Source organism: Stegodyphus dumicola, chromosome 4 (assembly GCF_044657685.1).
Source record: "Stegodyphus dumicola isolate Sdum_Otavi_A_Nest chromosome 4, ASM4465768v1".
Classification (NCBI taxonomy): Eukaryota; Metazoa; Arthropoda; class Arachnida; order Araneae; family Eresidae; genus Stegodyphus; species Stegodyphus dumicola.
In genome coordinates, this window is record NC_140771.1 from 134,356,605 (window position 1) to 134,367,761 (window position 11,157).

Sequence of the window (11,157 nt, forward strand, 5' to 3'; positions counted from 1 at the left end):
TAAGTGAGCTTTAATCCAAAGTCCGATGCTGCGGGATATTATACAATCTCATGTAATATAATTTTTTATATACACTATTCACAATTCACCACTTCACATAATGGAAGGTGCTTTGCAGCACATTCCAGGATAGAATCATAATTAATTAGCTCCCTTATATGGTCATATCTTGAGTTAGCTATTTTTTGAAAGAAACTGTGGCTTGTAGTGAGTATCTCATCAGGAATGGGCCGGATCTTCAATTCTTTATGAATCTGTAAGTTTCTGACAAACCACGGCGCATTGATGATATCGCGTAGAATTTTATTTTGAAAAATGTGTAGTCTTCTTCTATAGGTTTTATAAACGGTGGCCCAAACAGGGATAGCGTACAGAAGTATCGGGCGAATAAGTATTACCCAGTAGAGCGGTGTTTGCAACACCAGGGTGCCTAGGCCAGAGGCCTTACCCCTTGTAGAATATGTCTGGTTCCATTTAATATTATATTTACAGTTAACCATTCAATATAAGTAATTACCAAAATATATATATATATTTTTTTTATATAAATTTTTAGGTCTTTAGAGGGTAAATTGCTGTTATGGTGGAAGCCCAGGAAAGCTGTCGAGCCGTGACTACAAAGTTACATGGTAAGTGAGTAAGTCAATAGTCTGGATCCATTAAGTACATGATACATGATTCAAAAAATATATGAGCAATAATTAATGAAACATTAGAAGATAATAAAAATAAGAACATACATGACATCAGAGGCAGGTAAAAGGGTGAGAAAGAGTATACACAAAGCAGGAATAAATTACATAATGTACACATTGAGCTGAGCAAGGGGACGATCAATATTCGCAAGATCGTTATAATCATATTCACAGATTTTGATGCAGGGATTGTCAATAATTTGCTGCCTACTGTGAAATCTTTTGGCCAGCCTGTAGTAGAATGATCTGAGCTGCATCATGCCCAGCTCTTCATGTATTCTATTATTCCTGATATACCATTCTGCGTTGGTAATTTGCCTTAGAACAATATTCTGACAAGCCTGCAGCCTGCCTCTGTTAGTTTTGCGTGTGTGGGCCCAGATAAGGCTGGCATAACAGAGTAATGGTCTGAGAATGGACTTGTAAATAAGTAACTTGTTGTCTATAGATTACACTCTGTTCCGAGCAATTAAGGGGTTGAGTTGCGCTTTACGAACCCGGAACCTTTGGATAATAGAAGTGATGTGTGGGGACCATGTGAGAGTATTGTTGAGGATCACCCCAAGATATAGGACTTGCTTGGCCCAGGGAATGGTGGTACCAAAGAACTGGAGATTTTTCTTGATCTTGGTTTTCCTAGTGAACAGGATGGCCTTGGTTTTGTCGACATTAACTGCAATCTTCCACTGGGTGAGCCAGGTCTCTAGTGCATGGATGTGATTCTGTAGTCGTTGTATTGCTGGACCAATAAATGCACTTTGTGCCAGGATCGCAGTGTCGTCCGCATACATAGCTAATGTTGTGTCATGTGTGGTGGGAATGTCGTTCACGTAAATGTTAAAATATGTAGGTCCAAGCAAGGACCCCTGAGGGACCCCTGCATGGATGGGGTGGAAAGTTGAGTTTGTGCCTGCTACATGAACGACAAAGTATCTACCTGTTAGGTAGGAATTGGTGATGTTAATGATGTATTCTGGGAAACCCAGAACATGTAACTTGTATGTGAGTGCTTCCAACCAGACTCTATCAAAAGCCTTTGCTATATCAAGAAAAATTCTACCAGTGATCCTCTTGTTAGCCATTCCTTCAGCGATGGTCTCAACAACCCTGTAGAGCTGATTTGCCGTGGAGAGTTGCTTCCTGAAGCCGAACTGATGGGGAATCAGAATGTTGTTGTCCTCCAGGTGTGCGTTGATTCTTTTGAGCAGGACTGCTTCGAACACTTTGCTGATGGACGAAAGCAAGCTTATAGGCCTGTATGATTCTGGTTTGTTTGGTGGTTTTTTAGGCTTTAGTATAGGGACTATTTTAGCCTTTTTCCAACACTCAGGAAAGTATTGCCATTCCAGGATGATGTTACAGATCTTGGTGAGAATGAAGATGACTTTGACTGGCAGCTTCTTAAGCATGATGTTTGTGATGTTATCAATGCCAGGGCTCTTCCTGTTTTTGAGTTTCTTGATAATAGCTAGGACTTCTGAAGGTAAGGTTGGAATAATGTTGTCAGTGCGTGGGCTTATAGAGAAAGTGGAATGAAAGTATTGAACAGTGCTTTCAGTGGTGGAGTCATGAATGTTGTTAGTGCGAAACTGATTCCAGCTGCGCTAAAAGTTCTGCTTTCTCAATTTCGGTGTAATGGATCCCTTGAGGACCTTTAAGGGGCGGAATGTTGTTGTGGCATTTCGTATACCTTTTGATGGCTCTCCATAGCGAGTTATCGTCTGTGGAGAGGTTTTGAAGGTACCTGGTCCAGCTGAGTTGTGCCTGTGTATTGAGTAGAGATCTGACCTCTCCGCAGAGTCTGTTGAATCTTTGTTTGTCCTCTCGGTTGCGGGACCTCTGGAACTGACGTCTGGCAGCGTTGCGTTGTCTGATGAGTAGTCTGAGCTCTTGGCTTCTGTAAGTGCGCCCCTTCGGCACAGGCTTTCTGGCTGCAGAGTAAGCATGAGTGATATCATCGGTAAAAATCTTGATTAAACTATCAATGTCATCCCTCGATTGTACTGTGGGGGTTGTGTAGTGCATGTTGTTTAGAGTTTTGGCGAAGGCTCGCCAGTCCGTGCGAAAGACTCTTGTGTCTGGTGGAGTATAGCTGCTGACGTTCAGAATCAGTCTGACCGGATTGTGATCAGAAGAGAGTTCGTCGAGCACAGAAATATCCAGCGGAACGCTGGTATTTTTGAGCAGGAAGAAATCCAAGATTCCAGTAGAACGGGCAGTATACCGTGTTGGTGTTTTGGGAGCTGCTATGTGTAGATTCGCCGATTTGGCCAAATTGAAAACTACATGTCCTATGTCATTTGAATTATAGCAGTTCCATGCGCGATGTCTAGCGTTAAGGTCTCCACCAATAATAACATGTGTGCCAAGTGAGAGTAAAACCTGCAAGTCCATGCGGACAAGTTGAGGGTTACGTGTGGGTGGAATGTATGTGGAGACAAAAATGTATGTTATATTATTGCTTGTTATGAGTGAGGTGGCTGAGGCCTCAAAAGCTGAAAGCCGTGGAATTGGAACAGGGTTGTGAGGAATAATAAGAAGAAGTGCTGTGCCCCCGCCATGAGGGTTCTGATCTGTAGCTGGTCTGTTATATCTGTGTACAGCATAATTCTGCACAAAGATAGGTGATGAAGGGCCAAGGCGGTGTTCCTGTAGGAAGAAGATATCGGGGTCGTACTTATTTACAAAATCCCGAAGTACATGAATTTTACGGGATAGTCCATTCGCATTCCATGTAAAAATATGTACACAATCATTCATCAAGTTATTCATTATTTACATTATTAGAGCCAAATATGTCCTCACAAATGTTAAAGACAACAAATAGCTTGTCAATGGCATTATTAGCTGCTTGTAACTCTGGCAGCCTGGCACTAATTTTACTAATAACATTGCCTACTGAGAGGCCTTTAAAAACACAGCTTAATTCTTTCAATAACTTAAAAATTCCATAATGGCACTAAAGCCTCCCTCAGCAGAGGGGTTACAATTTTTAGCAATATCAACATGAGATTGTACATTTTCATTTTTACGAGGCTTAGTAGATGGCTTATTTACAACATTTTCAGAATTATCAAAAATAACATTTTTAACTGCCGCAGCAAAGGTACGACCATTAGACACATGAGAATTTTGAACATTGGTTTCGCTCTGCTTGGGAGCGCTTAGGGTATCAGAACCAACTTTGGCACCTGCATTTTTGTTTTTAATAGTGTTGTTGACGGGGAACTTAGAGCACCCCCTATAATTAGCAGTATGCCCTGTTTGTAAGCAGTTACAGCATTTAACAATATCAAGCCTTTTGGCAGAGCATTCGGCAGATTTGTGTGGCCCAGCACACTTTACACTTCTTGGTTTAAATTTGCAGTTATCTGAAGAATGATGGAAGTGTTGGCAGTTGTGACACTGCACAACACTTCTGTTTGATTGGTAAGCAGTCACTTTAACATAAAATCCCAGGAGCTTGACAATGTCATACACCTGCTCAACACCAGGTACATTGTTAATTTGGGCCTGATAGAGTGGCATAGGAATTCTGGTTTTTATTCTGTGCATTTGAGCGACTCGTCGAACCTTGAATCCTTGGTCTTGCAGCGCTTCGCTTATCTCTTCCACTGGGCAGTCGATTGGCAACCCTCTGATTACCACCTTGATCGGTCTGTCATGCTTTGTGAGTATAACATAGTGATCCACTTTTTTAGAGTCCAGGTAGCTCGTAACAATTCTGTGGTCATTTTCTGTAGCCGGGAAGATTTTCAGGAATTCTCCACTGACTTTGCCTACAAAGTCAGCTTTGCTGTCAGTTTTTAATATCTTAATGAAGTCGCTGAATTTTATATCAGGCTTAACCATGATAGGCCGAATTTTTGGCGATAGAGCTGGTGGTATGACACTGTCAGAACCCTGTTACGTGTCCATTTCAATAATTTCAACTTCATTTTCATTACAATTATTTGGTACATTTTCATTAGCATCATTATTTGCACAAGACAGTTTTCAAATTTATTGGCCAAAGGGAGATCAATATTGTTTTTAACTAATTTAACAGGGCGGGAGGTATTCTTCGGGAGAATCCCTAGTATCATTTATTGATCTTTTAACTCGTTTGACCGAGTTTTTTCTAGCCTTGGGCTTAAGTTTGTTATCATTGTCAGTAGTATTATAAGCATCAATAACATTACACATATTCAAAACATCAGATAAATTACGATTCCTATTAATTACATTTTCCTTAAATCGATTAACAAAACCAGGATCCAGACTACTAAAGAACTGGCACTTACCTATGCATGCAGAAATAAGTCCTTCGGCAATCGCTCTGGTCTTTCTGTAGTTTTCTTCCACAATCTGTTTCTGGGTATCATCCGTCATAATCCTTAGGCTGTTTGCACAATATCGACCTTGTGAGTTAATATCCGCTTTGATTTTGTCACGAAATTGCACACAGGCGATGTAATCTCTAGGTCCGAAATCCTGTTTATGAAGAATGTCACACCAGTTTCCACCTAATACCGAGTTACCGTAATCGATGTAATCCTCAGAGAAATTAACAATTTGCCGAGCAGCCTTTTCCATAATTTTCACACAATTATCACCTTCACTCATGATGAGTGAACAGAATTTCACAAATCACACGTTGTAGATTCGCAAAACACACTGAAAAACTTGTAATCACATGGCGATCACAGTAATCCAGGCACGAAAAAAGCACGAGTAGCCAAGCCGCCAGACGCCGCCGCAGCCCGGGCGAATAAGTGTAATATATATTTTCTTTTTAATTCTCACATTTAACTTGGATTTTCTGCCAATCAAGGGTTGAAGAGCAATTTTTGCGACAGTCGCTTTTCTGAGTGCATATTCGGAATGTTCTTTAAAGAGCAATTGTGAATCAAAATAGATACCTAAATATTTAGTGCTGTTAACCACAGGAACTTCTTGATTATTAATTTTAATGTTCACTTCAACTGGGGTGAATTTTCGATGTCGGCGAAAAAGTAGAATGTTGCTTTTAGAGGGATTAATGCTGAGTCTCCATGATTTAAGGTAATACACAACGTGATTCACTGCAATTTCAAGCTTATCAACAGCAAGTTGTGGTTTCATTGATCTGGTCAATATCGCTGTATCATCAGCAAACTTAACTATTTTTGAATTAAGTGGGACGGGCATGTCATTTGTATAAATGCAAAAAAGACTGGGTCCAAGAACACTTCCTTGTGGAATTCCGCTTTTGATATATTTATTCGTAGAAGTGTTGTTAATTTTTACTTGAAAGGTACGGTTTCTCAGATAACTTTTTAGAAGTTTAATGAAGTTAATTGGCAGATGAGCAAGGTGTAGCTTGTAAATTAAACCATCATGCCACACCTTGTCAAATGCTTTTTCTAAATCCAAAAAACAACTTGCAATTGTATTCTTTTTAACGAATGAATCAGCGATATACTCTGTTACATTAAGCAGTTGATGAACAGTACTGTGTCCAGTTCTGAAGCCGAATTGTTCACTATTTATGGTATTTTTATCTTGAAGGTGCTTTGTAAGTCTTGTTTGTATGACACTTTCGAAAACTTTGCCCAGCCCAGGAAGCAGACTAATTGGACGATATGAGTTAAGCTCTCTTGGATTTTTCCCCGGTTTAAGGAAAGTAACAATATTTGCATGTCTCCACTGCTGTGGAAAATAGTTTAACCTGAGACACGCATTTATGATATTAGTAGTTAGAACAATGTAGCTTTTGGGCAGAATATTTAGGATTTTATTTGAAATCCCGTCGGAACCCGGAGCTTTTCTGACTTTTAGATTTTTGATGATGTTTCATTAGGTGAGGTGGGATTAATATGCTCATTAGCAATGCGGTCCGGGAGGTGAATATTAAAATTATAAACATCCTCTTCTATTTCCTCAATGTAATAATTGTTGTTAGTAAAAGTATTTTCCAGATGGGGAGCAAGAGCTTCTGCAGTATCTTTTTCAGAGTAGGCGATGCCATAATTAGTGTTAATAGAACCAATATTATAGTCTTGATTTTTACGGAGTGTTTTTGCAATTTTCCAGACAGTTCCTGGGTTAAAGTCCATGGAATCGAGGAGATCATCCCAAGAATTTGACCTATATTCAGAAATAGCTTCTTTAATTTCACGGATTTTTCTATTTAATTGGTTTTTAATAGTAGGATCAGCCGTCCTTCTCCATTGCTTGGCAGTCCTATTTTTGTCTTTGATTTTATCAATTAAGTAGTCAGGTAATTTGGGCTTCTGATATTCTTTAAAAGTAGTAGAATTGATAATAGCAGTGTTAATTCTTCTGTTGATTTTAGTGATTTGTTCTTCGATGTGTGAAATATCAGCTAAAACCGGATGTGCAGGTAGTGTTTCAAGAATTTCCTTAAATTTAGTCCAGTTAGTGATGCTTTTGAGAGGAAGTGACCTTTCATATCCATAAAATGTGAAATTGACTGGAAGGTGATCTGAACTCAGTTCATTATTGACTTTAAGATATGGAATTTGAAGAATATTTTTCGTAATGACAATGTCAAGAACATCAGCTGTACCTGTATGGTGGTGTGGTGTGGTGTATTTAATTATGGCAAAGCACACTAGGGCTATCTGCCTAAGGGGAGGGATGCCTTTCGTGGAGGACTTTCTAAGGGAAACTGGCTCGTATACACGTTACACATGGGGAAAACCACGAAAACGCCCATGCAGCCAGCCCGTTCGCGGGATTCGAACCTCGGACCGAACTACCAGTGTTCAGCGACTTTACCGCTCGGCCGCTGGTGGGCCCTGTATGGTGGTAACAGGTAGGGTGAGTAGGGCCATAAATTCTGAGATCGTTATTTAGTGCGAAACTATAGAGTATGTTACCATTAGTGTACCTGATTCTTGAGTTCCATGAATTATGTTTGGCATTAAGGTCGCCGGCTATGACAACCGGAAAAGCGATGTTGCTAAAGCTGATGAGATCGTGACCACTGATGGTGTTCCTTGGTGGATTGTAGGCAGAGATAAAAACCACTGGTTCGTTGGTACGAGAGTGCACAATGATAGCTGTGTGTTCGATGCTGGTATTGCCGCTGAGGCTAAATGGAGTGGAGCGAAGATAATTTTTAACAAGAATCAAAGTCCCGCCTCCTCTATTATGAGAGCGGTCAGAACGATAAGTTCTAAATCCTTGTATTTTAAATTTGTCACATGCTCTGAGATGAGTTTCGTTAGCGAGAAAAATATCAATATCATGACGATAAATTTGTCACATGCTCTGAGATGAGTTTCGTTAGCGAGAAAAATATCAATATCTTGACGATTAATGTAATTAAGTATCTCGGTATTTTTATTTTTTATACCATTTGCGTTAAAATATGCGACATTTAAACTACTCGAGGCAGTGATATGATAACTAGTAACATTAATATAAGGATTAGAATTCATAGTTCATATTGCTTAAGAGTTCAAATGCTTCAAATCCGATTTGGATTTTGTCAATTAGTGATTTTGCTGTCATAAATTTCTAGAAAAGTAATTTGGCTTGGTTGAATAAGTTTTTTAGCCATAATATGAATCCGGGGGCGGAGTTTTGTGCTTCTCCTGAACTTTCTGGGTTCCGATTGGTTTGACTTGTATTATTTTCGTTGTTATTATTTTCAACATTTTGGGTTTGATTTTGAGTAGGAAGCGGCGGAAAATTTTCTAAGTCCCTTGGAGGTGGAGGTGGGTTATTTCTTCTGGTATTACGATTTTCTTCTCTTGATTTCTCTTTTATATTATCAGGGTGCATTTCACACCCACGATAAGAACTTATATGCGGACCTCCGCAAAGGGCACAGGTACCAGGTAGCTTTTTGTCTTTAGTACAAGTATACGTAGCATGATTTTGGCCGCATTTTAGGCAGCGCGTTTTATGCTTGCAGTGCGTTTTACTATGACCGTACCTTTGACAGTTGTGACACTGTGTCGGACCTGGCGTAGTTTGGAAGCTAACAACTTTAATTCCTAAATCTAGGATATGTGTAATTTTATAAATATTTTTCCCTTCAATGCTTCTTTTTACTTCCACTAAAAAGGTGGGCATTTTGACAGTTTCGCCATTAATTTTCTTGGTGAACTGCTTAACAGCTTTAACTGTGATTCCTTTTTCAGTTAACGCTTCAAAGATGTCTTCTGTTTTAGTGTGTGCTGGGAGTTTTTTAATCACAGCGCGTATGGGTTTTTCAGTTGGCAGAGGAAATGTGTGATACGGAATAGTTTTATCATCTAAGAATTTAGTGATTAATCTGTAATCATCTGAACTTTTAACTTTGATGTGTATATCAGTGCCTTTAAAGTTGCATTCCATTTGAGAAGTTAGTTTTTTAATTTCATCGCGGAGTTTTTTCCAATCGTTTACGTCCGAAATGATTATAGGAGGTATTCTATTAGCGGTTTTTCTGGGTTTAACGAATCCTTCGCTATCTTGAGAGTTCTGAGAACTGATGACTTGAACATCCATATCGTCTTCGTTAGGGAAAGCGGAATATTTATTTTTAACATATGTTGTTGAATGATTGCTATCTTCGCTAAGATTGCGTTTGTGGTTTTTTTTTTTTTTTTTTTTTTTTTTTGGGGGGGGGGGGATAGATCCATTCCTCTTTCTGTTTATCAGCAGTAGCCTTCTGAATATTATCGGGAGGTATTATGCTTTGCATATTTTGAGAATCAGTTGGTTTACTAACAGAAGATTCATTATCAATGGGAAAATTTTCATTAAGTTCATCAACATTTTTGAACATTTTCATGCCTAAGTTAAGGACTTCAGTGAGTTTACAAATTTCATCAAGAATATCAAGAGCAACAGTAACCTTTCCATTTAGAATTTGATTGCGATGCGTATTTAAGTTAATCCATAACTTATACTTATCCTCCGGAGTGCCATTATCAATAATATTGTTACGAATTTGGTATTTAAAAAGCTAATGTTAGTTCAATTATAAATTAAATGGTTTTATTTCTCGCGCAGTGCAGCGCGTGACGAATATTAAAAGAAAGCTAAGCCGGAAAAATTAAAAATACAAGAGCGCGTGCGTTAAATAAATAAATATCTCTTTTTGATTTCGAGAAAGTACTGGAAAATTCTAGCGCGTGATTTTAAAATCTTATAAAAGGAGGAAAACATCTCAGTTTGTAGTAGTTGCTTAGTTTGTTGTTGTTTAGAAAACTGCCGTTGTTGATTATAGCGAATTCGCGGATTAGCGTTCTTTAGCTGTTTTGAATTACGTTCTATTGTACATTTGAGTAGTTAAAAGATAACTACTGTGAGATATTGTAATACTGCATGATAATTTGAGAAAATTTAAGCATTTTTTTGTTGTGATAATAATAAATTTTTGTTCATTTTGCATCGGACTTGTGCATTCATTTCATAACGAACCCGTACGCACGCAACAATTTTTGGTGTCAGAAGTGGGATTTGAATGCCAATAACAAGAGCGATGGAAGAACAATTCAGGCAAATGATGACTGCATTTGCTGCTTTCCAAGAAAAGATGGAAGGAGCCGTCAACTCCGTTAAGGAAGATATAAAAGCTGTACAAGAGAAAATGGATGCTGGTCAAATATCCGTTAAGGAAGAAATGAAATTGGGCCAGGAATGCGTTAAGGAAGAGATGAAATCCCTTAAAGTCGAGATGAAAGCAGGTCAGGACGAAATGAAAAGAGAAATTACCTGCGTAATAGAAAATAAATTTGAGGCTATGGAAGGCAGAATAGACGCGGTTGAAACTAAAGTTGGACAAATAGAAGAAAGAGTTTCTTCGGTAAAAGAACAAGTAGAAGAAAGAATTTCTTCTGTAAAAGAACATATAGAAGAGAGAGTTTCTGCCGTCGAACAACAAATTGATGATAGGGTTTCTGCTGCCGTCGCCAAAGAAGTTGACAGCCTAAAGAAGTGCATAGCGACGGTAGGAAACAATTCTGAAGGTTTTAAATTTTTATCGATGCCTGCTCGTTCCGTTCTGAAACTATCTACATATGATGGGAAGACCTCCTGGCAGGTGTATAGGACACAATTTTCTATCGTTGCGGATGCGAATGGATGGGATTCCCAAGATAAGGCCTGTCATCTCGCCGCTTCTCTGAGAGCAGACGCAGCGGATATCCTGCAGATGCTTCCCGAAAATCAAAGGCTAGATTTCGAAGCTCTATCCGGCGCTTCGGCGAGAAATGTTTAAAAGACTACAGCAGGCTCCAATTAAAATCTCGTCAACAGAAGCTCACCGAAACGCTTCAGGAGCTCGCCACGGATGTTGAAAGGCTGTCACATCACGCCTTTTCGGAGTGCCCGACAGAAACAAGGGAAATCCTGTCCCTGCAATATTTCATCGATGGCATCCGGGACCCTGAAATACAGAAAGCACTGCGAATGGCGGATGTAAAAGATTTGAAAAGCGCTCTGTTGTACGCCATGAAGTTCGAGGCAGCCCAGGAAGCAA